General features: G+C 42.8%; 1 long non-coding RNA gene across 1 annotated transcript; it reads left to right on the plus strand.

Moving 5' to 3' along the window:
* LOC142803631 (uncharacterized) lies at nt 1-26,918 on the plus strand. The gene is made up of 2 exons (XR_012894208.1): nt 1-2,618; nt 26,505-26,918. It is a non-coding gene; the product is annotated as an uncharacterized LOC142803631 (long non-coding RNA).
* Nucleotides 26,919-27,171: the final 253 nt, after the last annotated feature.

Consider the following 27,171-nt stretch of genomic DNA (forward strand, 5'->3'; position numbering starts at 1 on the left):
GCGAACAAGACCTGCGTGGTGCCCCAAGCGCGACGACTCGAGCGGCCTTGCTCCATCGTCGTCGACTTACTGGGACGACGCCCGGATTTCTCTCGCTCTTCGGCGCGGGGCTACACCCAAAAACTTCGACGGACACCGTTTCCCGACTCCCTTTTCGCTCTTTTTTCCCTAGGCGTTCTCGTGAAGGTGACTCTCCCGTATTCGCTTGGGAAGACGCAGTTGTTGCGTCGTCGGATGGGGACCCGCCTGCCTGTCGGCCGCTCGCTTCACTTGCCGTGCTTTCCTATTTCACCGCTGCTGCTGCTTCAACACTGATCGAGACGCGACAGCCTGCAGCACCGGAAGAACATCACTGATCAGCGACGACACGAAAAAACTGTACAAACCTGCATATTTTCTGCTCGTTCTTCGACGCTTCTTGTTGCGCTCGCCTTCCCTAAAATTTTGGTGCCCGTGCACTAAAGGAAAGAGATGTGACGACTTTCGAAACGACTGTGCCAATGTGTTTCAGCTACGTGATACTGCTGCCCGCACTTCGATGTACTTCGTCCACTTCGTCTGAGTGGGAAGGTGCCTCGTTAACCGCCGGCGTGATTTGAATTGATCGTCGGTGGATTTTGTGCTGTGTTTCGCACCTGAATCGCTGACGTGGATGCGTGTGACAAACTTAGCGCACCGTGGATTACGGCACATCACTGATCGCGGAGACGTGACCCTTTATCTTTTATATATTGTTCTGGTGTAGTGCGGGCTACTTAATTTACTATTTTTTTCTTGCGAGCTGAGCGACTGCGCCAACTACTGTGTCGCGTTGGGTATTGCTGTGGTGAGGCATACCAAACAGCTGTTTTCCTTCGTTCTCACTTAGATAAGCCGGAATTGGCTAACAGGAGTGTTAGCCATTTTGAAAGCTTATCTTAGAATACAGGTACTATGGCGACTATCCAGGAAAGACTTGCTCTCGTTCAGGGAAGTTGGTAGTTTGCCCTGAAATCGCCAATACTAAGTAAATAAAGACTACATTTCCGGTTTTCCTCGCACTATGGCATCTTCCAGCGCACTGCGTAACACCGACTTAACTGACATCGAGGAAGAAGTTCCATACAAGGATTACTTAATGATCGTACACCAGCGTTTGTAATGTCATCTCTGTGTAACTTCGTCCTTAGCCGCCTAACAGTGCACGTGTTAGCCATGTAGCGCTAGGCATCGCCTCTTAGAAGTCGTTGCTTTTTTTGGCTTTTCTACGCTTTCATTTTTTTTCTACCCATACTAGATGCGATGATAGTGGCCTTCCGGCAAATATAGACTTAGCGTGATTAGCCTAACTTTAGATATATTTTTGTGTGTTTGCCTTTTCCCGCAAGTCAGCTTTTTTTTCATATATCTGACATATAATCACACGTTATTATAATTGCCCCTCACCGTCGTAAGAGAATGCTGCACTAATTCCGCCACTTGAAAATCAGTAGAGTCAACGTACGGGTACGAAGAAAGAACCAACCTACCACGCCAAGCGTTGTCTGGCGAATAAACGAATGAGAATGCGCAGGGTCAACTTTTCGCGCATGCGCCGTCATTGCCTAAACTTAGTTACACAGCTGGGTTGATCGTTTTAAACGGGCTTTAAAAAATAGAAAAAGAAAATACATCACGCTGTTATCACTTGTGAGGTAAAGGAATACCATAGATAAGCCACGTAGCTTCGCTTCGCGATTGGTCGCGATATTTTGATCGACGGCTGGTAAAAAAAAAAAAAAAAAACTGGGACTTGGCTTGCAATTATGGATATGTTATCTTTGCGCACTTAGCCAGTATTTTTTTTTTCTAAGGCGCAACGCTGCAAAAAAGAAAAAAAAACATGACATCGCGAATATACAAGCGCGAGTGATATCGCTTGGCTATCTACTTTGACGTATTTTTGGCACAATCGCCGCTCCGAGCCTTTTAAAGTTCGCGGTTCGAGTTGTGCGACAAGTGTAGCTTCCGCTCGCTGGTTGGCTCTTCGAGAATACCCAAAAAGGAAAGCGATAAAACAGCCAAACCGGCGAGCGCGTGCGATAGTGACTCTTTCCGCGGTGACGTGAACTACGCGAGTGACGCGTCGGTAACGATTCCGCAAAGTAGGGGAGGGAGTGCTTCGAAGGTTCGCTAGGTCAGTGCGGTAATAATAATAAAAAAAAGCAGCAGCGAGTGTTCCAGAAGGCCAGTGTCGACGCCAGTGAGTGCACAACTTTCATCGGTCACGTGACGACGACTACATCCTAACAGCGAGTACGAGCGAAGAAAGAACACTTGCGGGACGAGCAACCAAACTTTTGTGTGCCCGTTGTTACCCCGCAGTTCCCAGCTTGCGCGATATCCTCGCGTTGCCTGCTGACCCCAAGGCGACGCGCTGCTGCGCCCTTGTGAAGCGTCGTCTTAAGTGGTGGTCGACCATGAAGCTGAGCGTGGCCACCTACCGGGCGAGTACGGAGCGTCTTGCGTCGTTGCGGCAAACCACGTACGGCACGAACAGCGAAAACCGTCGCGGTAGCAGTTTGGACAGCGGAGCGGCTCGGTTCTTGCAATCCCGGAAACCTTCGCGCTATGCCATCACCAGCGTCTCTCTGCCCAAGGTGAGAGCGCAGCTCCCACGTTCTCTGTTCAGTATGCGCATATTTTCAGCTGCATGATGTCGTTCTAGCTTCTAGCCGCACGTCACGTGTTGTCGCCATGTTCTTGTTTATGTCCGTTCAAGAGGACGAAAGTAACTTGATACACGCACGTTTTGCTGTTTGAGGTCACCCGAGTGTTTGTCACATGTTGAACCACTAATATCTTGTTATTATTTGTTATTGTTTGGTATGTCATTAACTTCACCTTGAGACATCACATTACCGGAGCAAAGACACTGACGGTACCGATGGCAATCTGAGGGAAGCCAATTTTCAGGGGGTACGAGAAGTGAGATTGAAAAGCACTGCAATTCAATGTTCAAACGACCCTCCAATAAGGGACGTCATATCTGTAGAGCTCTGGTGTTGCGTTACCGCTGGTAGCGTCAGGAAAGTTGTTTGCGGCCGTGGTTTATAAATTGAAGACAGCTACTTCTTTACAGGACACCCTAGTAACAACATGGAGAGACACGGTGAAACAAAAGTTTAAAAAATACGTTGTGATATTACTATAGTGCCATAATATCAGGCGTTCTTATAGTCTGTCCCTTTGTACACTCTCTGCACAGCTCGAGGTCTCTTTGTGACAATATTCCATGTGTCGTTATTATGTCCCTTTCTCTCCTGTGCTATTATGAACGAAAACCATTAGTAATTTTCGTGTACCATCTTTACTGATTGCTTATGATTTCAAGGACGAAATTTAGAACGTAAATACAATACTTATAATAAACAATATTTATGGGGCAACAGTAATGAAACCAGGAACTGAAAGTTGCCGTCTGCAGTAGAGGAAGTAGATAACTGCTGTGGCGGTTATATTTGCACTCGCGCTACCTAACATTTATCTGTGATCATTACGCTGAACAACTACACACTACTTTTAAAACCAGACAAAAAAAAGTCTTTTTACAAAACATATATGATGAGCGTACTTTTTTTGGATGTGACATTTTCTCCCACAGCTATTAGGGGAAAGTGCACTAAATAAAGCCAGGTTAATTGAAAAAAAAAATTAGCCGCTCAGCTGTCACTGGTATTTTGTGCAAGCATGGTATGAAAGTCAGCAGTAGTTTTGACGGGGAGTGCTTTAATTTATTCTAAAATCCCAGATATGTCTGCATCTTCGTAAATTTGTTGCAGTTTTTATATTTCGTAAGATTTTAAGTCTGCAGGCACCATAATGCCGTGTGTTTCTTCCAATCATTCTGGTACTTTCGGAAATACATACTGGCATTACAGTTACTACTAATAACACTTTCTTGATCATCTAAAGCTCTTTTCTGATGCCTAATGATGCATTTTTGTTGTGCCCTCGTGTCAGACTCGTTTAGTTGAATTCCTGGATGCTTCTGTTACAGGTTTTCCGCAATTTCTAACTATACTTTCTAACTATAACTATGTTCCTGACTGGTGATTTGTAGTCTAAGCGCACATACGCACCCCATTTTGGCTGACGAACTGGTAGCGCAACAGTGAAAGGACAAGCTCCCACACTTCTCCTTGCAATTGTTTTTCTACAGACTCTGTTAGTGCTGTGCTACCAATCCATCACAACTGGGAACCATACCGACTCGTCCATACGGGTTCCCTGCTACATACGCTCACTATTCATTCATTCATTAATTAATTAATTCATTCATTCATTCATTCAACAATTCATTCATTCATTCAACAATTCATTCAATAATTCATTCATTTATTCAATAATTCATTCAACAATTCATTCAATAATTCATTCATTCAATAATTCATTCATTCACTTATACATACATACGTACATACATATGTGCATGCAAGCATACATACATACGTGCATGCACGCATACATGCATGCATACATACATACATACATACATACATACATACATACATACATACATACATACATACATACATACATACATACATACATACATACATACATACATACATACATATGTGCATACATACATGCATACATACATACCACGTGAGCGGGAGCCCTTCTCGAGCATTCTTTTTACCTCCCTTGCGGTAAAGAGACATGGTTATTAGAGCTCTTATACCAGTGCTCTGATAACTTCGCTCTGTCAACTCTATTGAAGCTGAACTGCCAGCCATGATCGATAAGTTCAAAACTGATTTGGAAACCTTAAAGGATTATGAAAGTCAGTACGCATTAGCGTGAATGCTATAGGCTGAGCAAGGACCTCTGGGTCATATCCGACTGGAACGCCAAACTCACGTTGTTGTTTCCCTTTTTTGAGTTACGTTTCACCTGAAATGTGGTAGCAAGCTCACCGTTGGCGCACTAAAGAACACAAGGTGGAAAGACGAAAAACACGCGGCTATCCTCGCCGTCCCATGTTCATCAGTGCGCTATAATGGGTACTGTGTCAACGTGCTCAAACATGTCCCGTTTCTAAAGCATGTAATTTAAACCGCGGATCCCGCTTGGCAATTCAACCGCATTACGAAAGCCGAATGTGCGTGCTCTAGTGATTGCCCAACTTCTGTGCTACGCCATGGTGTTCGCTGTGTCAGTATGGTGCTTATATGTGCTTTGGTTGCGCGCATTTTTTTTATTAGCCGTGTTACAAATCATATGCTGACCCGCAGGTCGCGCGATCGAATCCCGGCTGTGGCGGCTGCATTTTCGATGGAGGCGAAAATGCTGTAGGCCCGTGTGCTCAGATTTGAGTGCACGTTAAAGAACCCCAGGTGGACAAAATTTCCGGAGCCCTCCACTACGGCGTCTCTCATAATCGTATGGTAGTTTTGGAATGTTAAACCCCACGTAACAATCACTCATCTTACAAAACGTATTACTGGCCCCAAATAGTACGTCTTAATTGAAGCAGGAAAAGGCTAAATAAGTTGTTTCAGCAACGCTGCAAGTGTTATACAGTTTCGAAATTTGTTTGCGACGCTAATGTTGCTCAGCGCGGGAATGTTGCGCAGCCCTGTTTGTATAACAAAATATTTACTTTCGATGGCTATGGATTACTTTGTTCCAGGCCTGACGTTCCGTTTCGACGAACTAAAAATGTTGGGCGTTTTGCATTTTGTCGTTGTACCATAGATGTAGCAATGTTTACTGACAGAGACACCCTCGTGCCAGCTCGTCGGGTGCAGCCCATTTCTCGCGGGGATCGTGTGAAGGCAATTGTACTTTATACGTTTATATATGCCTACAATGATATACAAAGTGCAGTTTCGCTCGCCTGGTGGCTGTTTCTGGATCCCGAGCATTAATTGTTCGTCTTCTTTGGCTTCCGCGATATCGTTACGCTCGAATTCGTTTCAAGAAGAACCACGTTCTTTTCATGAGTGATGGTTCCGCCTCGCTGCCTGCTGTTCTGAGCTAATGTCGCGTGACACGCAAACTCCAGAAAGAGTAAGCAGTGTGCTTGAATCAGAAGTCAGATATATGCACACGCGTGATTGAAATGTCATGCCATGATTGTAGAGGACTCTTTTTTATTGCGATAGCAATTATACGGGCAGTCACGGCTGGTTTTTGCCGTCGCCGCCGTCGTGGTCATTCACGTATATATATATATATATATATATATATATATATATATATATATATATATATATATATATATATATATATATATATATATATATATATATATATATATATATATAGGGGGAAGGATGCGCTGGCTTCCTCTTTCTGCGGAGCCAACACCGCCTTTCCGGCCGGGGTCGTCAGCGCACGCGCTTATCTTGTAAGCGAAAAAAAGCGGGAGGGGGGGGGGGTAGGAGGCTCATGGTTGCGGCAACGATCAGCGCACGGCTCTTGATTCCACAGCAGGCGAGAGCTTCTACAGGCTGTGCTCTGAACACGAGAAAAATGGTGCCAAAAGTGTACCTAGAGTGGCCGTGCACATATGCATGAGCTCTACACATTCCCTGCTGCCACCAGCGGCGACACCCGACGTATAGCTTTTAGTACCAGCATGCACTGCCCACGGGAGGCGCTTCTCAACGCCGTTAATACGCACGAGCCTCGTTGTGATCATTTTCTGTAGCCATGCCGCAAGAAATTTGGTTACTTAGCAAGCACATGCTTACTACAAATAATATTGCTCCTGAATATGCTAGTCTTGCTTCGTAATATATTTTAATATGTTGCTATCACAATCATTGATTTGCTCGATTTTTTAGCGAAACTGTGACTTTTTTCTCGAGAAGTACTGTATTCTTACCCCTTTGAATAATTTAACGCAATAGCGTTGAAAGGCTCATTTTGTAGTAGCTCTGGTGTCGGCGTCATTATAGTTGTGAGTGAAAAATCAATATCTTGTCCATAACCAAATGTTAGAGAATGATGCTAATCAAATGAATGATAAAAAACTTCTGTTCAAGCCCGCGCCTGACACAGGCCATCTGCGTGGCAAGCAGCTATTCAAATAAAATCAAATAATTCTTATTTTCCTCAAAAGCTTTGAAGAGGTTCATCGGCTAAAAGCTGTTTATTGACAACTTGACGAGGCCAGCGTTCTACCCTAAAACTGGTTCGCTGCTCGCTACTGCTCCAAAAAAAAACTGTGAATGTCATGTAGTGAATTGAGTCTAGTTTACGCATGTAATGTGACATAAGCGTAGAATCGTACCAAGCATCAAGACATAGATCAACAGTCACAGATTTGCCGCAAAGACTAAGCAATGAATGCGATAGCAGCAAAATTGGAATGTCACGCAAAGAATAGCAAGCAGACCTAACCATGCCCCGCGTTGCTAACGCACAAATGACGAATGAAACATACTCACAGGTACACATGGACACGAATAAGTGTCTCAGTTGTTACTTCATTGCGTCTCAAAAGCACATCTTTCTCGCAAACGGTGACTGCGCAGCCAGTGCAGTGACCCTTGTGCGCCCGGTTACTACAACAGAACCGTTCCGGTGAAAGCCCAAGGCCTACGACTCTCCTCGCCGTGAGATAGGGCATACACACGCTTATGTTGCAAGACCATCCCTTGGAACAGACTAGATTCAGCTTATAAAGTCTACAGCAACGTTTATGATTCAAATACATGGCAGGATGTACTGCATAATGAAATAAAAAGAACAGCAACTCGCGAACATTGGCAATCGCAAAGCCCCACCCTTGACATCGATTCCACTCTATTCGTTTTTTACTTTGACGACGGAAAATTGTATTTAGTACGCCAATATAATGTGTCGACGCGCAACGAAACATTGTAGACCCAAGGGTGAGGACCAATGACACATGCCTGATGAAATCATTATGTAACTGTTAGCCGTACAAGTTTACCCGTCTTGCGTCAGAAACGAACTGTAGTCGTATAAGAGTGGATTTCCTTAGATGTAATTTCCATCTTCAATATCACACGCCGAGAAGTGAATTTTCTCACTGTCATCCAAAGTGCATGCCGGGAGTGGCACGTAGAATAAGATCCACATCTGGTTTTGTGACTGTCTCGGTTAAACTAATTTTTCCCAATGTTCACGTGTCAGCCCTTGGTAATTACCCATTGGCATTTTTTATACATTACAAAACGCCATACGTTACGAAACGCTGCATTTATAGTACAAATTTATGAAGAACTTTTTATTTTCAGTCGTCAAAACAGGGAAATATTGAACGGTAGCCTCCTATATTTTGTTGGCAGCTGAGACCGGTGTAATATGTCGGTAAGGACAATCTTGCTGTTTTCGATATTTGATCTTCTCGAAGCTCTAAGTTCCACAATAATTCATTGGCACTGTTTTTCTTCTTACACAACCTTACGTATTGCAAGCTAAGCAAAATCGTCAAACCCCTCAGGAAGTGAACGGCAGTATTGAGTGTGTTTTCATTGAGTAAGGGGTGTCTGCCCTGTCATCTAGTTTTTTTCCCGCTTGCTTCCTATCTTTCTGCAATTCCCTTCGATTTGTACTCCCTGATCCCAATAGACACCACGTTGCCGTCGTGTCCCCAAGTGTAGAATAGCCAAACGAGGTAAAGCTTGGTCAATCTCACTGCCGTTCCTCTCCATTTCTCTCTCTCTTTCTCGAGGCCTTTTGCAATCATTATCACTCCCTAATTTAACTAATCTTACTTCGTATATATGTCTGTTTATTATCAGATGAATGATATCAAATGAATGAACTTCTGCCCCCTTAAAAAAAACATCCCCTAACGTTTGGAGCCAACGAATGGAACCACAGAGCGGATAGGTTCCATTAGCCGCAGAAAATGCCGCAAGGTCATTCAAATATAATAGAAAAATAGTCATGCTTATCTAATTTTCAATTTATTCTTTCCAGACGGTAATTACCAACAGTGACACACATCATGAGACATGACGTCCAGAACTAACAGGTTTAAAACTAACGGGCAAAGAATGACAAGACGCCTTTGACATAGATAGGTCTTCCTATTAAAGCACCGGCCAGCTTATCAAAGGTTATTTCTTCCTGCTTATTGAACCGATCAGTACCTAATGCTAGTCATTTTCAATACAAACTGTCACTCGGGGCAATTCGTCGTCAGTGCCTGCCTTAGCTGTGACTGTAAAATAATTTTAATTATACATTTTGGTTAGATGCAGGGAGTTACAGCTAACTTGCGCATAGTACTAAAAACAAGCATATACGTGGCGCGCATAGAACTGGCAAAGTCTCGTTCTGAACCATATGAAGCACGTCATGATTTTTTTCAAAACGCCTAGCCAGGTAATGAATCAACATTGCCTCACTAAGTTTTAATTATTAACTGGAGCTTCAATGAAAGAGTCTTAGCACTTGATCTGAAACGTCGGCATACTATTCCTAAGCTGCCACACTTTGGCATACTTGATATGTGATAACATAACTGCTTATTCCACTATGTTACGTAATTAAAGATTGTTGAGTTAACCTTTAATATGGTGACTATAACAAAAATCTTCAATAAAATGTTTTATGCTTGTTCAACAACGTCGAGTTATTTCATCTATTTCAATAACTGGCAAGTTGAATTTCTTTCTGACGCTTCTCTAAAAACGCTAAATTGAGAAAAAAAGAACACATATACGTGGTTCAATTAAGCTGATGCAAACTATATACTTATCTTTTCTATCCCCTTCCCAGTGCAGGGTCGCAAACCGGAAAATTTCTTCTGGTTAAACTGCCTTTTTTTCTTTTACATTTCTCTTTCTCTCTCTATACTTAATATACGAAATGTAGGAATTGCAAGCTACGTCCCGCTATAGCAACCTTTCCAACAGGAGTGTGATAACAAAGCTCTCCTTCCCCGAATTAGGCACGGTCGCGTTCACTGCAACGGGCCGGTGTTTTTTTTTTATTTCAGAGGAAAAGGAAGGGGCAGGGGTGCACAAGCAGTAGCGAAGTGTTCACGTACGACTTTGTCGGAGCTCGTTGGGGAAATTAAATCACAGTGCGCGAAGGCATATCACGTGTAGAACGGTACGCGTGAGAAAGTGCACTGCCAGCACTGATACGGGCGAGTCTAGATTTTCTTTGGTCCGTGGCTTTGTTTCTTTGTTCGTTTGTTTGTTCTTATCTCCTCTGGTAAACGAGGTTTTCAAAAGCCAGTTACAAGACTAGCAAATGGCAGCATGCAAGGGTGGTAAAGAGAGTGTCTGTGCCTCTATACGTGTGGGGCTTTGATGTAGGTTGTTGGAGGGCAGGTTCTCAGGCCATTCCGCTAACTTCTTTAATATTTCTCCTCTCCTGTCTTCTCTATCTCTTCCATCCTCCTGAAAAACTCGATATGACGTTGTCCCTCGCTAGGTGGCTGTTGTCGGTCGGCTCCCTGCCTCTGCCGTTTGATTCCTTTTTTATGTGTAAGTATATCGGATAATAACAGCATTCTTCTAAGAGAAATAAAGAAAATATTATTGTTGGACAGTAACAACGTGCCTGATAGGGGAACATGAAATACGATTTACACGTTGGTCACTGTGGCTCACCTGATAGTTTGATAGTTTTAGTTGCGGAGTGTTGGACTAAATGAAGAAACAAACAAAACGAAAGGAATGCCGGAGACGTGATCTGCGTCTTAGGAAGGTGCGAGCTCTGGCGAATGAATAGAACTATAATGAATTACTAGCTAGACTAATTTGTTCCTGTCGCTCAAAGCAGCGGTGATCTGTCATTGTGTCAGGTTGCCAAAAGAGGTATAGAACTAGGTAAATCGATTGCATTAAAATGTTGCGTGCCATATTTCTCTCGCGTACTGTAGATTTCACGTAGGTTGAACTGGTCGTTGTGCTAACAATAGAATAATAGAGTGGATCAACAATGTGAAAAGTGCACAAGATGGTTGGTTAGCCATTCACTATATGTCGTGCACGTGCTCACCTCATTTTGAGAAATCTAGTAAGTATGCACGTTGATCGCCTAACACATGAAATCGTTGAAGCGTATAAGATTACGCAGTAAGTGTGACAACTATGGCAGCACCCTGTCAGTTGCATTGTTGCCCAAGGAAATGGGGTACCTATGGAAACCAGGGGGTGGAACACTGGACACGTCCCCTGTCCCCACCACGAAATGTTCTTGCCATGGCATACATGCGCTGTCACTTTCGGAACCTCCGTAGACTAATCATTTACTAAACCATTTACATCCACTACACAGACAAACATTTACTTAACCTACATAGACGCTGGTATTACGGGAAATTCAGCTTAAGCAAAAATGCCTTAAAAACAGCTTAAGCGCTCACACAAGCCTCGGCCCCATTTGTTGCCGTGTGGCAAAAAAAAACAAACAAACAAAAAAAACTAAGCCAAATGAATGCGCTCATGCGCGTTAACCCAAAAAGATTTAGATGAAAATCAAGAGAAGGAAATAAGGTTAATTACATTCTGGGCCCTAGGAGCAACATATGCGGCCAATCTAATTACCAGCATGCTCTGTGAGTACGCAAAAACAATTGTACACATCGACAGAACTTTGTTCTTCGTTAACATAAAACGTTTGCATCCAGTGACCAAAGGAGCAAAAGAAAAAAAAAGCGCCAGCATTGTCTAATTGTTTCAAAGTAAAACATTGTCATTCGCTGCATTATATACCGGTTGCGAATGGAAAGGCAAGATTGCAGAAAGACGAAATATACACAAACAAATGGATTCTTCAAATTCTTGGCGTGATATTTCTAGCGACTTAGTCTATATATTTAGTTTACAATACGAAACGACAAAATTAGCCGCTCTCTTTTAGATGAGAGGCATATAGCAGGCTTCATGAACGGCCACCGCATTCCTTTTCCTCATGACTGCGACATATATAGAACAAATTTATAGATATTACTGAAACTCGGATGCCGATTCTGAAATAATATAATATATTATAGATGTTTCAAAGTAGTGGCCGCTTGAAATGCCTCTCGTAAAAAGAAAAAAAAAGCCCGAGGCGATTCTTGTCTCTGTAGCTTATCCGCATAAAGCATCTTTAATTGCAATAGGCGAGAAAAAAAAAATAGGACCTACATTTAGCAAGGACACCATTTTATTCCTAGTGAGGCCGCTTTTCTTTGCACTATTGTGGAAACTGCAGAACCGAAACGCATACCTGCTAGCATGCGATAAATTAGCACTCACGTTTATTGATAATTTCTTCAATTTCCTCGCTGAAATAAATACTGCTCTATTTATTACGAGAGTTAAATGGTTGCGGAAAGGGGTAGATGAAATGCGCTTGCTTTTCACTTTGTGGGAATTCCTTTGTTTTTTTCCTGTTTCTTAAACGGAGCGCCACCTTTTGGGAAATGCGCACATGCTTTACAACGTAAACACGGCGTCCGTAATGTGGATGGGTCAGGGTGCGGCCACAAACGTACTCTATAGTTCTGCAAAAACAAAAGTGCTCCTAGTATGACCCTAAAGTCTACAGTAAACAATTTTGGTTTGATCATACTTTTCAAGGAGGAAAGAAGAAACTATAGATAGGTCGAAGGGTTCCTCATGTTCGCACACTCGGAAGTACAGTTCCCTTGAATACCGCGCCATTTTCTCAAAAGCAGATAACATAATTTACATGAGGTTGCAGTGACACACCCAGGTAAGTTTACTGCGTACCGGAAGAATGCGCCTCGTTCAGCTGACTTCAACGAATTTGGCTGGCTGTTAGTTCCACTCGACATTGAGAACGCTTCATTTTTCCATAGCTGATGCGCTCGTAGTTCTGCGTAAAAGTCGGTGAGACAATTTGATACGGTTAGCAAAAAAAAAAAAACAAAAAAAAACGAAAAAGTCAAGAACGTGCGGAGCAGAACAGCAACTTTAGTTTTCCTGGTTTTGTTCCACCATGTTAGAGTTTCTCTAAATGTTCAGCAAGCATATGTGTTTTTCTGTAGCAGAAAGGGGTGTGGTGAAGGGGTTAAGGTTCAGTGGCAACAGGAGTAGATGATTCAACGAAAACGGGGTGATTTCACGCTATCGCGTACATGGGAGTTGACAGCGTGGAAGTACGTTGCCAAAATAATAAGAAAAAAGTTGCGATAATATTGGTGAGTGTCAGTGCTGAAGATTTCATGTATTTTTTATTACCCTGTCAAGCGGAGAACTTATGAGTCTTGGTCTGGTCGCACATGTGGATTGAATCGGTACAGTTCTTTATTTATTTTAACCTGTTTTGCATTTTTAGTTTCCTGAATTCATAGTGCGTTATGTCACGACATGGTATGCTGAATATATATATATATATATATATATATATATATATATATATATATATATATATATATATATATATATATATATATATATATATATATATATATATATATATATAGATCATTCCGCAAAAACCCAGATCTTTACTTGAACTTTCGAGATACCAGACCGAAGAGGCGAAGGCATGCATGGGAACTCGAAGAATACTCATTTAGTAATAATAATTTTTCCTATTCGTTCTTCCCGCGCGTAATTCGAGAATGCAACACACTGAACCCAGTCATTACACAGCAGCCAAAATTAGAGAACTTTATGAAACTAATTGAAGGTACTGATCTATTCTAACCTAGTTAGCATGTACAGTGATCACCTGTTTTTCTTCACGCAGTCCTTCCTGTTTCCAATTGCCATACTAAAGCACTTATCTGCATATATTTATTGTTTAATACGGTTCCTCGATAACAATACCCGATCTGTGTTTTCTTCTTTCTGTGCTTCGTTTCTTTTCGACTCCTGTTTTCGTCGGTGTACCATTGGTGTACTTTGTACTTGGTTATCGTTCAAATAACTATGTATGATTGTTCTATGCCGTACTGCTGTGTTCAGTGATAAAGATATATATATATATATATATATATATATATATAAATATATATATATATATATATATATATATATATATATATATATATATATATATATATGTCAAGTTTACGAACAATTCTCAAGCACTGGCTTGGCTCAGTGGTAGAATACTGGGCTGGCACGCAGCGGACCTGACGTCGAGCCCAACTGTGTCCTAAATACTAGATCTTTTTTTTAATTCTGTGTGATAGTGGTGATGAACACCGGCAGTGGCAGCGAACAACTGTGGCGCCGTGCGCGACACGAGTTGTAAATTCATAACAGAATTCGCTGTAAAAAGCTTACGTACACTACCAAACCTCATTTCACAAAGTGTGACTGCCTGTACAACAACCTTTTGCACAAGCAGAGTGCTATTCTGGCGGAGCGGCCTCAACGGCACCTAACAAGGATTAACATCAAGATTTGGGATTACCAAATATAATTCATTCGGCCATGTTGCGTGTATTAAAACGTCTTGTATGATTTAAAGTTGATAATGAAATTAACGAGAAAGGTGACGCGGCCCTGCGATTACTGAAGAGAGTAAAACAAAAAGATTCGACGCGCGAGTCCAGCTCAAATCACCGAGCGGTGTTCAGCGGGCATTCGCAAATGAATCTGAATATTGAGAATCTACTCTACAGAAGATGTGGTTTCCCGCTTGGAGCCCGGTTGCATCGCGACTACTGCCCGAAAAAGTATCCGGTTTATCGAAACTCCCCATACCTGGTGTTTTCTATATTTAAATATTCGCTTGTGTAAAAAAATCAGTTTCTCCGTATAGAAGCAGCAATGGATTGAATAGCAACGTATTTCAATGCTATACGAAGAGAAGCTAGCAGGTTACTTTTCCCTGTCAAAAGCTTATTTACACTACAAAACCTCAATTCAGAAAATGTGACTGCTTGTAGAGCGTGCTTTACCTCCTGCAGGGTGTTATTGTGGCGAAGCGCTTTCAACGATACGTAACAAGGAATAACAGACATTTTGGAGAACATAAGTCATTCGGTCATGTTGCATGCTATAAACTGTCTTGTATGATTTAAAGTTGATAATGAAATTAACGAGAACGGTGACGCGGCCCTGCGATTACTTAAGAGAATAAAACAAAAAGCTTCGACGCGCCAGTCCAGCTCAAATCACCGACCGACGTTCAGCGGGCATTCGCAAGTGAATCTGAATATTGAGAATCTACTGTACAGAAAATGTGGTTTCCCGCTTGGAGCCCGGTTGCATCTTGACTACTCCCCTAAAAAGTATCTGGTTTATCGAAACTGCCCACACCGGGTGTTTTCTATGTTTAAATATTCGCACGTGAAATAAAAAACTCAATTTCTCCGCAAAGACGCAGCAATGGATTGAATAGCAACATGTTTGAATGGTATACGAAGTGAAGCTAGCAGGTTACTTTTCACTGTCAAAAGCCTATGTACACTACAGAACCCCATTTCACGAAGTGTGACTGCCTGTATAGCGTGCTTTATCACATGCAGTGTGCTATTGTGGCGAAGTACTTTCAATAGCACGTAACAGGGATTAACAGAGATTTTGGAGAACATATTATAAGTCATTCGGCCATGTTGCATGCTATGAACTGTCTTGTCTAATTTAAAACTGATAAAAAAATCAGCGAGAAAGGTGACCTGGCTCTGTGATTACTGAAGAGAATAAAACAAGAACTTCGAAGCGTGATTACAGCTCGAATACCTGAGCTATTTCTAGCGAGCATTCATAAATGAAACTGCATATTAAAATCTATCCTACACGTGATGTTTTTTACCGCTTGGAGGCCTGTGGCACCGTGACTACGCCCCGAAAAACTATCCGGTTTATCGGAACTACACACAGCTAGCGTTTTCCATCAAAATACATGTGCTTGCTGCAAAAAAAAAAAACCAGTTCAGCCTCAAGGACTCAGCAATTGATGCCATAGGAACATTTTTGAATCTTATAAGATGTAAACGAGCAGCTTACTTTTCGCTGTGTGAAGCTTATGTACACTACACAACCTCAATTCATATAGTGTGACTGCTTGTAGAGCGTGCTTTAGTACATGTAGAGTGTTATTGTAGCAAAGCGCCTTCAACAACGCATAACAGGGATTCACATTGAAATTTGAGATTGCCGAATATAATTCATTCGGCCATGCTGCATTCCATAAACTGTCTTGTCTAATTTAATTTAAAGATCTGCCACCAAAATTTTCGAACGCAGAGTCATCTCCGACCAGGCGTTATGTATCCTGCGCAGAGAGTGCCCTGAAGCACCACACTGTCATCTGGTTCCTTGACCATCTCGGCCAGGTGCCGGGTGCCCCATCCAACCTCACCGAGATCGCCCATGATGCAGCGCGCGCACTTACCGACCACACCGCCACAGGGCAACCCCATGGTGTTGAGTTAGAGACTAATCGTGATGCACCCATTACGTACAATGATACAACAAAGAACTTTTACCTTGAACGCCGCATTTTCCCACCCCCATCCGAATGTTTAACAGACCTCAGGTATTAACCCTACGTCTATTACAAACACACACGTACTCAAAGCTTGCCACGCTTCACGTTTATTATCCTGATGCATACCCTAGTGACACAAGCCTGACGTGTGGACACACGGCGACTCTCTCACACATGCTCTGAGAGTGTAGAAACACTCCTCCATACTCTACTTAAAACAAATGGGAGAGGTTTCTCAGGAGTTCACTTCTCGCCGACCAGCAATGGGCCGTCCAACAGGCCCACAAAGTGGCCGCCAAGTACCCCCTGTCGGTCCCTACGTGGGAGACGCCCGCTACAAGCTAAGAGCGTTTTGAAAGACTGAAATAGTTTTTTCATTTCATTCAAATAAAATCAGCGAGAAAGGTCACGTGGCTCTGTGATTACTGAAAAGAATAACACAAAAAACTTCGACGTGCGAGTCCTGCTCTAATCACCGAGTGATTTTCAGCGCGCATTCACAAATAAAACTGCACATTGAGCATATACTCTACAGAGGGTGTGGTTTACCGCTTGGAGGCTTGTTGCATTGTGACTACTCCCCGAAAAACTATCCGGTTTATCGGAAATATCCACACCTAGCGTCTTCCGTCTTAATATATTCGCTTGTTGCAAAAAAGAAATATCCCAGTTTCGCCTCGGGGACGGAGCAATGGATGCGATAGTAACACATTTGAATATTATAGGAAGTGAAGCTAGCAGCTTACTTTTCGCTGTCAAAAGCATATGTACACTACAGAACCTGAATTCACTAAGTGTGACTGCCTGTAGAGCGTGCTTTACTACGTGCAATACGTTATTGTGGCGAAGTGCCCTCCACGGGATGTGACAGGTAACACTGAAATTTGTGATTACCGAATATAATTCATTCGAACATGTTGCACGCTATAAACTGTCTTGTCTAATTCAAAGTGAATAATGAAATCAGCGAGAAAGGTTACGTGGCTCTGCGATTACTTAGGAGAATAACACAAAAAGCTTCGACGCGCGAGTCCAGCTCGAATCCCTGGGCGATTTTCAGCGCGCATTCAGAAATAAAACTGCACATTGAGCATCTACCCTACAGAGGGTGTGGTTTAACGCTTGGAGGCCTGTTGCATTGCGACTACTCTCCGCAAAACTACCGACATCTGGAATTTTATATCTTTAAAATTCGCTTGCTGCAAAAAAAAAAAAACAACAAAAATCCCATTTGGCCGCAAGGACGGAGCAATGGTTGCAATATAAACATATATAAATGTTATATGAAGTAAAGCTAGCAGCTAATTTTTTTTGGATCTGACCTAGCGTAAGTTGGAAAAACGATCGCGTAAAGAAATATGGCCGCACCGGGAAGCAAATTGTTTTTATATGCGAGTGCATTTCTTAGTCGGGCTGTGTCAAGCATCCGGCATTGTCCGCGGTGGTGTCCGCGCACCTGCAGGTGTTATCTCTCCCCTCTGACTTCAATAGCAACAGCTGCGAGCGCGCGCGCTTATCTTCGCTCCTAGCGACCGGATCACGTGGTACGAAAGAGTGTAGGAGAGGGTAGGTGCAGTGCTTCGCTTCTCCTTCTCTCGCCGTTCGCTCTCTCTCCTCCCTGTGCCCCACTCTCTCGTCTGTTCGCACCTCACTCTCAACCGTTCGCTGGCTGGGCGCCTCTCAAGAACATCCGGAAATGTGTGCTCGAGACACCGCTGTGAGACACCAACGCCGAGCCGAGAACGCTTGCGCCCCACTCTCCTGTCCACTAGCTCCTCACTTTCGACCGTTCGCTGGCTGGCGCCCGATGGCAGAAGCCGGTTAAGGCAAAAGTGTGACGGTAATGGTACGCTCTCTTGGCGCAAAAAATGCAGTCGCATTTCCTCAAAATGTCTTTCGGCGAGCTGGGAGCTTTTTTTATTCTGTTTGTCGTCTTTACACGAAGTAAGCGGTGAGAACCCGACAGGATCAGTCTACTGATGTCTGTAGATTTCATGATCGCCTGTGCTCGTGACCGCGCCTTTTTGATCAAAGTTCACAGCTGCTGCTCGAACGACGATGCACTGGGCAATGTTATCGGTTTGAACTTCATACGGTACATGATGGTGACGGCAAAAACTCGCCAAGAGTGTCGATATAATTGATACCGCAATTAAACGCGAATCAAGAATAATATGTGCGTGTTGCAGGGCAGCTACTTACTCTGACAGGAGTTTGTAAACGCCCTGTAATCAGCAATGCAGGCACGTACACCTGACAGGAGCGTCCAATTGCCATCACTTTCGCAGAGCATGCGTTGTGGTGACCGGACCACGTGGGCAGTAGCCACGCATTGGCCCTCGGCTGTCACATTAACAGACACCTCGCTGGCCGTCAGCGTCTCCGGGAAGTGCGCCAATGATGTAGTCACGTCAGGACACACTATTTAGTATGCTTGAATAACATTGACGTGAACGCAAATCGCAGGTGAACAATCCCAATGCAGTGAAATGCGCTTAAGTGCGTTACGTTCACTTTTTACAATGCAAAAGCAACGGTATCTCATTAGTTAGCATAATATGCCCCATTATCACAAGCATGCATTATTGAAGTATGGCAAAATCTTCCCCAAATAAGATTAAGGCGACAAGGTAGTCTGAATCACACAAGACTACAGCGGTGAAGCGGACGGTTGTAAAAGCTGGTGCCGTATGCGGCATCTTACCTCGCGTTATCCACAACCTTCAATTAATGCTTGCATAATGGCATCACGCCCTTTCACGCAGTTTCACTATGTTTAGTATCATAACGGCGTCGGTCTCCGCATATTCTAAAAAACACATAGGGTGAAATAGATGGCTTGAAGCTCCAGACAAGTGTGATTCAGACTGCAAACCTTCTATGTGTTCCTTTAAAAGTACTATATGAAGTACGCACTTGAGTGCAAATGCGATGCCGCCTTTCTGGTAAGTGTAAGTCACCTGAGCTTAGTATCAAAATTGAAAAAGACGGCAAGAACCTACATCATGCCCCGATAGCGAAGAAAAAATACCCGACCAGAAATAGCTAAAACCTAGTACGCAGAAATAGTTACTTTGTCTTAGTGCTGACGTAAAACAGGGTACAGCAATTATATAATTATTAAAAGAAGGCACCCCTAGACAAAAAAATGCCAGGCCTGTGCGGAAGGCGCAGCGCAGTTAAAGCAAAAGCTAGAAGAGTGGCCATTCAGAGCCTTTTCTAAACGCTCATTGGGTAACTGTTGTTGCTGGGTGCCCACTATGGCTATAATAATAATAATTTCTGGGTAGGAGGCCGGCATTCGCTATATGCTATCCTTCGTCATTCTTCTGAGAAACTGGGCATGCGCTAAGCACTTGCAAGGAATTTCGTGCCCATTGTTCATGTAGTGGCTGACGACGATGAGGATTTATGCCTGAATTGGGTATGCGCCACAGTTAATAGGTGATAAAGAACAAGCTCTAAGATGCCCACAAATAAGCAGATTGACGGTGTTCTTTTGATGTTTTAAACCATTGTATTGCTCATATTAACGCGATTCCTTTCCAGACATGAATCCTGCCCAAAGCAAGTTCGCGAACAAGTCCCAAGCACCAGCGTGGCTCAGTGGTAGAATACTGTGCTGGCACGCAGCGGACCCGGGTTTGAGCCCCACTATGTCCTTGGTACTAGGTTTTTTTCCTATTTCGTGCGTAGTGTTTAAGGACACCGGCGGCGGCGGACAACCCTGACGATGCGCGTGACACGAGTTGTGATCTCATAACAGCTTTCGCCGTAATAGCATCGGAGTAGCGGAATAATATAACAAGCCGGAAGTTAGCGTTTAGTAATAACAACCACAACGACGGCGTGAATAATGATGATGATAATAACAAGACAACAACAACGACATCAACAACACCACCCCCAACAACAATAACAGCGACAACAACAATGATAACAAAGACAAGGACAAGAATGACAAGAACAAAGAAGACATTGCTTACGCTGTCATCTTTATTTGAATTCCTTCTACCAGTATTTTATTTTTTAATCTCAAGGTGATTCGAAGGTCGCACGTTCCGTCCCTGCCAGCGGCCAGTTACCTCTTCGTGCCCTTTACTTTCTTCGCATTTACGTCGCATTTATGTCCCAGTTGCAACAAATCACATCCTCCATACTTTCCTAATAAGCATATAGCACCGCGTCGATTGACGCAACGTGGTCTTTGCTCTGCAGAGGGTGTAGGATCATTATGATTATGGTACTTTCTTTGGCGTTGTCTGTTAGTACTCATGATTACTTTTTACTCTGAGTTACGGAAAAGACTCGGGACGCCTTGGGATACCAGCTCGCCCAAACTGCTACTGTCCTGTTTTAAAAATTCTGCCCACCCGCGTTTCCGACACGTAGGCGGCACTGTATATCTATTGCATGAGAATTAGGGTGACCGAATACAGCAACGACTGGATGACACGGGGTGAGCGTGTAAGTTCTTCGCTTCGTTTCACATTGCCTCGGCCGTTTCTGTGGCGAGTGTGTTTGTTGTTTGCCGAGTGTGGAGAAAAGTCGAGTCGGTATACGTTGCGTGTGATTGAGTTGACGGGATCACAGGAGCAAAAAATGATAATAATGAAAAGTTTTGAGAAGACGCAATGAATAATTCATGCCGTTCTTCCTCGAGCACGTCTGCATGGTTACGCGTTACGCACTCAAGCAAAAAAAAAAAAGAAAAGCAACACGAGGGGAAAAAAGTCATTTTGAATATTTCTGCAGTGCCCTGTTTTGTGACAGTCTTACAAATGAGTAGTTGTGGCGTCTTCATTTCGTTTTTTAACACTTTTTCCGCAATTTTTTAAGCACAGTTTCCTATCATAGAAGGTATGTTTTGGAGGACACATACTTAGGGTATCTCTACGTAAGCGCCGGGCCGCGGTGAAGAAGTTTGCAAATACCGGTGTGTCTCTGAGTGCTGTGAGCAGATGCGCTTATGCCTATATGGGCCACTCCAAAAAATACGTCGTTACACTTTCTTTTTTCTTACTCGTAGCGTGCGTAATCTGAAAAAAAAAATAGATAGACTTTGTCTACGAACTCTTCTTCAGAAGCCTTCCCAACCAGGATTTTCGACATTCTCCTGAACAAAATTAGTCTCCTCGTTTCTGTTCGCTTCGCTATAATGTAGAACAATGAATAATAGTTGCTTATTGCCAAGCTCTACCAATTTTTTACCATGGTAATGATACAGTGCGCAAGAATACAAAAGCCTTTATTGCTACACATTTTATTTGTTTGTTTATTTTGTGCGGATCTGTTTCGTTCATTGTAGAAAGCAGGGAGGTAACTAAGTGTCACTTGTCCCATTAATTGGGGAGGCAATTGCTGGGCTGATTACAAGAGTGGACGTATCGGCCCCCCGAAACGTGAAACGAAAGCACGGACGATTTAAAATTGTCCCTTTGGCGCGCCTGCGAACGCCGGCTGTGGTCCAAAAAACGAGGCAGTGCCTAGAGTCGATAACGGAACAAAAATATATTTTACAATATGGCAGAACAAACAACACGCAAACATACACACTCGGCAATAATCCAATACAATACGTCACCAACCACAATATACCCGAACAACGGGCTACGCAACACAACAAGATACACTCAAAACAACGGACACAAACAACAACACGCGCTACAATGCAATCTCATGCGTTAATAAACCAAGACACTTATAGACTGAAGTGTTCGTCAAACGTATTCAGTTCAAAGTTATTGGAACAAAGCCTGAAAGCTTCTCTTCAAGGAAACACTCACTCAATGTCCAGCGCTAGTTGTCGACCCACTGCGTCCGAGGTTTCATTCCAGGAAACTCTCGCGTCGTCAAATGTCCGCACTCAAATTACCAAACCTCTTCGCCGGTAACACGTCGGCAAGTCACGCGCTGCGACTGCAGAACACGTCTTCAACCACGGGCGGTAAGCAGACACACTATTCAGAAGACACACTTCTGCTTGTAAGACAATCCTTCACCCGCAGACGGAAAACCTCTTCATCTCCTTCCTGCTTGTAATGCAAGCCTCCGCCTGATGGTGGTGAACTCTCTTCATCTGCTTATGGGACTCCTTCCGCGTCTTGATTATATTCACTATCCGCCGTGTTCCCAAAATTTCTAGAAACTTCTTTGGTGCACCGCACAGCCAATGTCGTGAAAAAGGCGGGACCACTCTTGTAACGTGACGCAGCTCTGCAGCACCACGCCCTTTTTCTTCGGGATGTCTCCAGGGTTGGCTGGGTGTTAAATCCGAAAAGGTAAATGGTACACGCCAGAAATTAGCAATTCAGGGGCCACCAATGAGAAAGGAGAACTACCATATGTCTGTCATTTTCCTTAATTTTTGGCTGATTTAATTAACTATTGAATCAATGAGCTCATGGTTGAGTCATTGATTGATTGTTTCGTATTCCTTCTCTTATCCATATAATTTTTCTTCCTGTGTTATAATAAGGTAAATTTTGAATGACAGTTGCAATGATTTATTTTTACGGTAGGTTTTTGTAATAACTAGACTACGGATCAATAAATCATTCAATGTATTTTTATTTTTTTCTTTTCTTTCTTCATGATGATATAAATGAGCTCCGAAGCAAAAGCTTGATATAAAAAAAAGACGGTATCGTTCTTTGCTTGCCACCCACGAGTTATCAAGACTCGAGTTCGTTCATTTAGGTATAGGAAAAACGAACGTTCCCATTATTGCTAGTACATTTTTCTGTGCATTGAGTTCTCCACTGAGCCGCTCACTAGGATACTAGCTTTCCCCGTTTTGCGAGAGGAGCGCCTCTCGAGAGAAACAAATACTGCTTATCAGAAAATGCGGACGCTGCAGATAACGCGAAATTTCGCTGACTCACATCATTATAGCGGTAGCTTAACACGTACGGATGTGTATGCGTTTGCTTTGCTCTTTCCCGAGTTCTTCTTTATCCAAAATCCCGTATTTAAGAGCTGTTAGTTCGTCAAAACGTCTGAAACAATGGCGTAAGCGAAATTTCTTTCTTCAATGCTTTATTTCAGTTCCAGGTAATTGGTTATGTGTGCATTAGTTACAAAATACCTGCACACAGATGTAGCCGGCGCAAACCGCGTTTTCTAGAGATTTTCGCCACTCACTTTAGTTTTAGAGAGACAAAGCAATGAATAAAAAAACAAAAAAAGAATAAGCGTGTGTGTCCATGATTTTTTAAAGTAACACCGCGAGGGATGGAATCGCTCACAGACTGCTGTTTTGCCAATGCGGTTTTGAAGGAATCCATACGTGGGTTCAAAGCGCTCCTGAACCAGTGCGAGTTGAAAGAAGAGAGAGAGTGGGTTTTTCCTTGCCTTCACTACCTCTCCTATTGATTCGTTCTTCTGCTCACTACTTACATATTCCTAAAACACGTTGACTAAGCGTATCGAAACTTCGTGCTTTTGATCTACCCGCTGTTTTATACGCTTGCACACTGTATGAAAAATACAGAACGAAGAAACGTTAGAAGATGTGCGTGATAATCATGCGAGACAAAGCCGAATGGGAGTGTGACTGGAGGGCAAGTCACGGAAGATAGTCAATCCACAACTGATGTCCCTCATATATGGACCAATCGAGAGCGTATTTTCTCCTGACATCTCATGACTACGGCGTCACTGATTGTGTCCATAGTACGGGAAGCTCCTGGAGATTAAGGCGCTCGGTTTTTGTATTTTCAGTAGTATTTTAGCTGCATCTTAAGAGCGAATGAAATAGGTTGAACGCGAAAATAATAGGTGGCAAACATTTTTTTTGTTGTAGTTGGCGTAAGTAAGATCGCTACATGAGCCTTAGATAGACGCCTACCACCGTTCTGTTTGGATCGGTGCACAATTCGATGGCGATTGTTTGGTGCCGAGTCTCGATAGCTTTCACTTCGTTCATTTCGAAGGTGTAAGTGTTTATGCTAGTGAATAGCTATTAAAAAGTATATAAATGTGATATGCTATTATTTTCGGTGCCAGGATTATCAGAGATGCTTGGAAGAAAGCGAATAAACCTTGAAATTAACTCAAGTTGATGAAGAAGGTTATGAGGGCCACAAAACTCGGAACTGTTTTTATACCTTTATGATGACAAAACTGATCCCACTTACTCTTTTCTTCTCAATCAGTTTGAGTCAAAAACCAAAAAAGATGACATTACGAGTTTTGAAGAAGAAAAAAGAAAAAAAACGAAACAAAAAACTACGTTATTCTACGAGCCAAAAAACAAAGGCTTCTGAAAGGAAAACGGGAAGCTTTTGATCCGATTATATTTCCGACATATTATGATCCGACACGACGATTATGATCCGACATATTTGGATAGTACCTATTCAATTAGCCACTGCAATTCAATAAGATCAATAAGGCCTACGGCGGAAAGCGAGAAGCCAAAGTGCCCTGAAGCCTCTCAGCTCTTCATCTCCGCTGTGTTTTTCTGCTGCACTCTAGGATATATACTAGCATGTCACTAATGTTCTCGCAGGCGTTGTATAATTACGGAATTATGATTGAAAATTGATATCCCTTTGTGCATCTGTGTCTGTATCTTCGACCACTACTCGGATCCGAGGAATTATTTAAGGTAAAAATGCCATCGCCACTAAGCTTTCAAAATGAATTGTGCACTTTTAATCGGATCAAAAGCATCCCGTTTCTCTTTACAAATATGTGTGCCTTTTGTCGTCTGTGTTTCCTGTGCGCTTTTACTTCACTTCAGACCCTTCTCTTCACACTGGTCTAGAGGTTAATAGTGGTCGATCGCTGACCCGCAGGCCTCGGGCTGAAATCCCGTCCGTGGCGGCCTCATTTTCAGTGGACGCGAGGCCCACGTGCTCAGACTTAGGTGTACACACCGGGGAGTCGAAATTCCCCGAGCCCTCCACTACAGTGTTTCCCACAATCATACCATGGTTTTGGGGGACGTTAAGCTCCATAAATTATTATTATTATTATTAGATCTCTTGGGAATGCATTGCCAACGCGTGCAAGCCTTACGCGTTGGTGGTCCGCCTGTGTGGATTAGTTAGTGCCTATGGTGCTCAGCCAGCTGCTGACCCAAAAGGTCGTGTGTTCGGTCCCGGTCGTGGCGGCTGCATTGTAAAGGCACGTGTACTGTGCGTTGTCAGCGCACGTTAAGGGACACCGGATTTTTTGTTTATTTACATTTCACCTACATCGCCGTAAGGCATTACGTAGGGGAAGTACAAGTAATAATTTGACTACATAGTTTCATTCGAAACAATAGGTACAACAAATTCAACAGCACTCAAGATTTTTTAAGAGAAGAAAAAAAAAAACACTCGAATATTGGTGAGCGAAATCAACGTCGCAGTCATGCATTTGTAAACACGCACACGCTTCGAGACAACAAACCATTCTTAGTGGCAGTGATATTGTAGGCATTGTTACAAGGAAGAAAAAAACGATTCATTATCAGTTTCATGGAAGAGATCATCCGGTAGACGGTTTCATTCCTGTATTGTTTTTACGAAAGAAGAACTACCGAAAGAGTTGGTTTTGTAGCGGTATTCTAAGATTTTTCTAGAATGGTCTTGACGATTAGAGACGTACGTTGGTGTGAACAGATAATCGAGATGGTTAACAGCATTTCCATTATAATATATACAATGAAGAAATTTAAGATGGTCAACATTTCCGGAGCCCTCCACTATGGCGTCTCTCATATTGATATGGCAGTTTGGGACGTAATACCGCAGATATCATCATCATCATCATCATCATCATCATCATCATCATCATCATCATCATCATCATCATCATCATCATTATTATTATTATTATTATTATTATTATTATTATTATTATTATTATTATTATTATTATTATTATTGCAGTATTAGAGAACTTCAGTAATAGCATTTTTTTTGCGCGCTTTTTTTGTTTGAATTTGGACTGCTCTTCTCTCTTCTCTCCACACTTCTTTCATTCGTTCTTTCTTCCTCCTCCCTCCTTCGTGTGTATGGTAGAAAACCAAACTATATATCGTGTGTTTGACCTCTGTGCCCTTGCCTCACTTGTTTCCTATATCTACTCGTCTCCCGTTCTTTCGCGGTTAGTGCTAATTCGCTGCATACTGCTTTTTTCGCCAGTCGAACAATCGCGCAAGTTCCCAAGTCTGTCGCGGTGTCCCGGGTGACTCACGCCTCCAGGCTCGCCGTTCCCGGACGCTGCACAAACGAACCCCAACTGGCTGGAGGCGTTATCGATCCGATGGGAATTGCACTGCAGCGCATCGGGCTCTGTACACGAGACAAGTTTGACAGTGCGGCACTTGAAGCAACGCGGACCTGATTGAACAGCCTCCGGACACACTGGCCGACTGCAATTCACCATAAAACGTACCACGGGACGAGTTGGCCACTTCCGGCTCGCAACCGTGGTCCAAGCTGAGAGCTGCTCTCTGTTTACGACGTTGAAGAGCTTGCTGGATGGCATATTGAATAGCGAACAAAGTGAGACAGGTTTTTAAAAGTCATTAAACTTCATCGAATAGTTTTTTTTGAGATGATAGCTCGCTAATTCAAAGCTCTGTCGGTCCATCGTTGTTCGCTTCGTATCATCACGCTACAAATTTGCGTGTTAGGGTATCATTCATTAGTGGTCCGAACACCGAGTGACACCCGTGTTACTTTTTCGTGTGTATATATATATATATATATATATATATATATATATATATATATATATATATATATATATATATATATATATATATATATATATATATATATATATATATATATATATATATATATA

This window comes from Rhipicephalus microplus, chromosome 3 (genome assembly GCF_043290135.1).
Source record: "Rhipicephalus microplus isolate Deutch F79 chromosome 3, USDA_Rmic, whole genome shotgun sequence".
Lineage (NCBI taxonomy): Eukaryota > Metazoa > Arthropoda > Arachnida > Ixodida > Ixodidae > Rhipicephalus > Rhipicephalus microplus.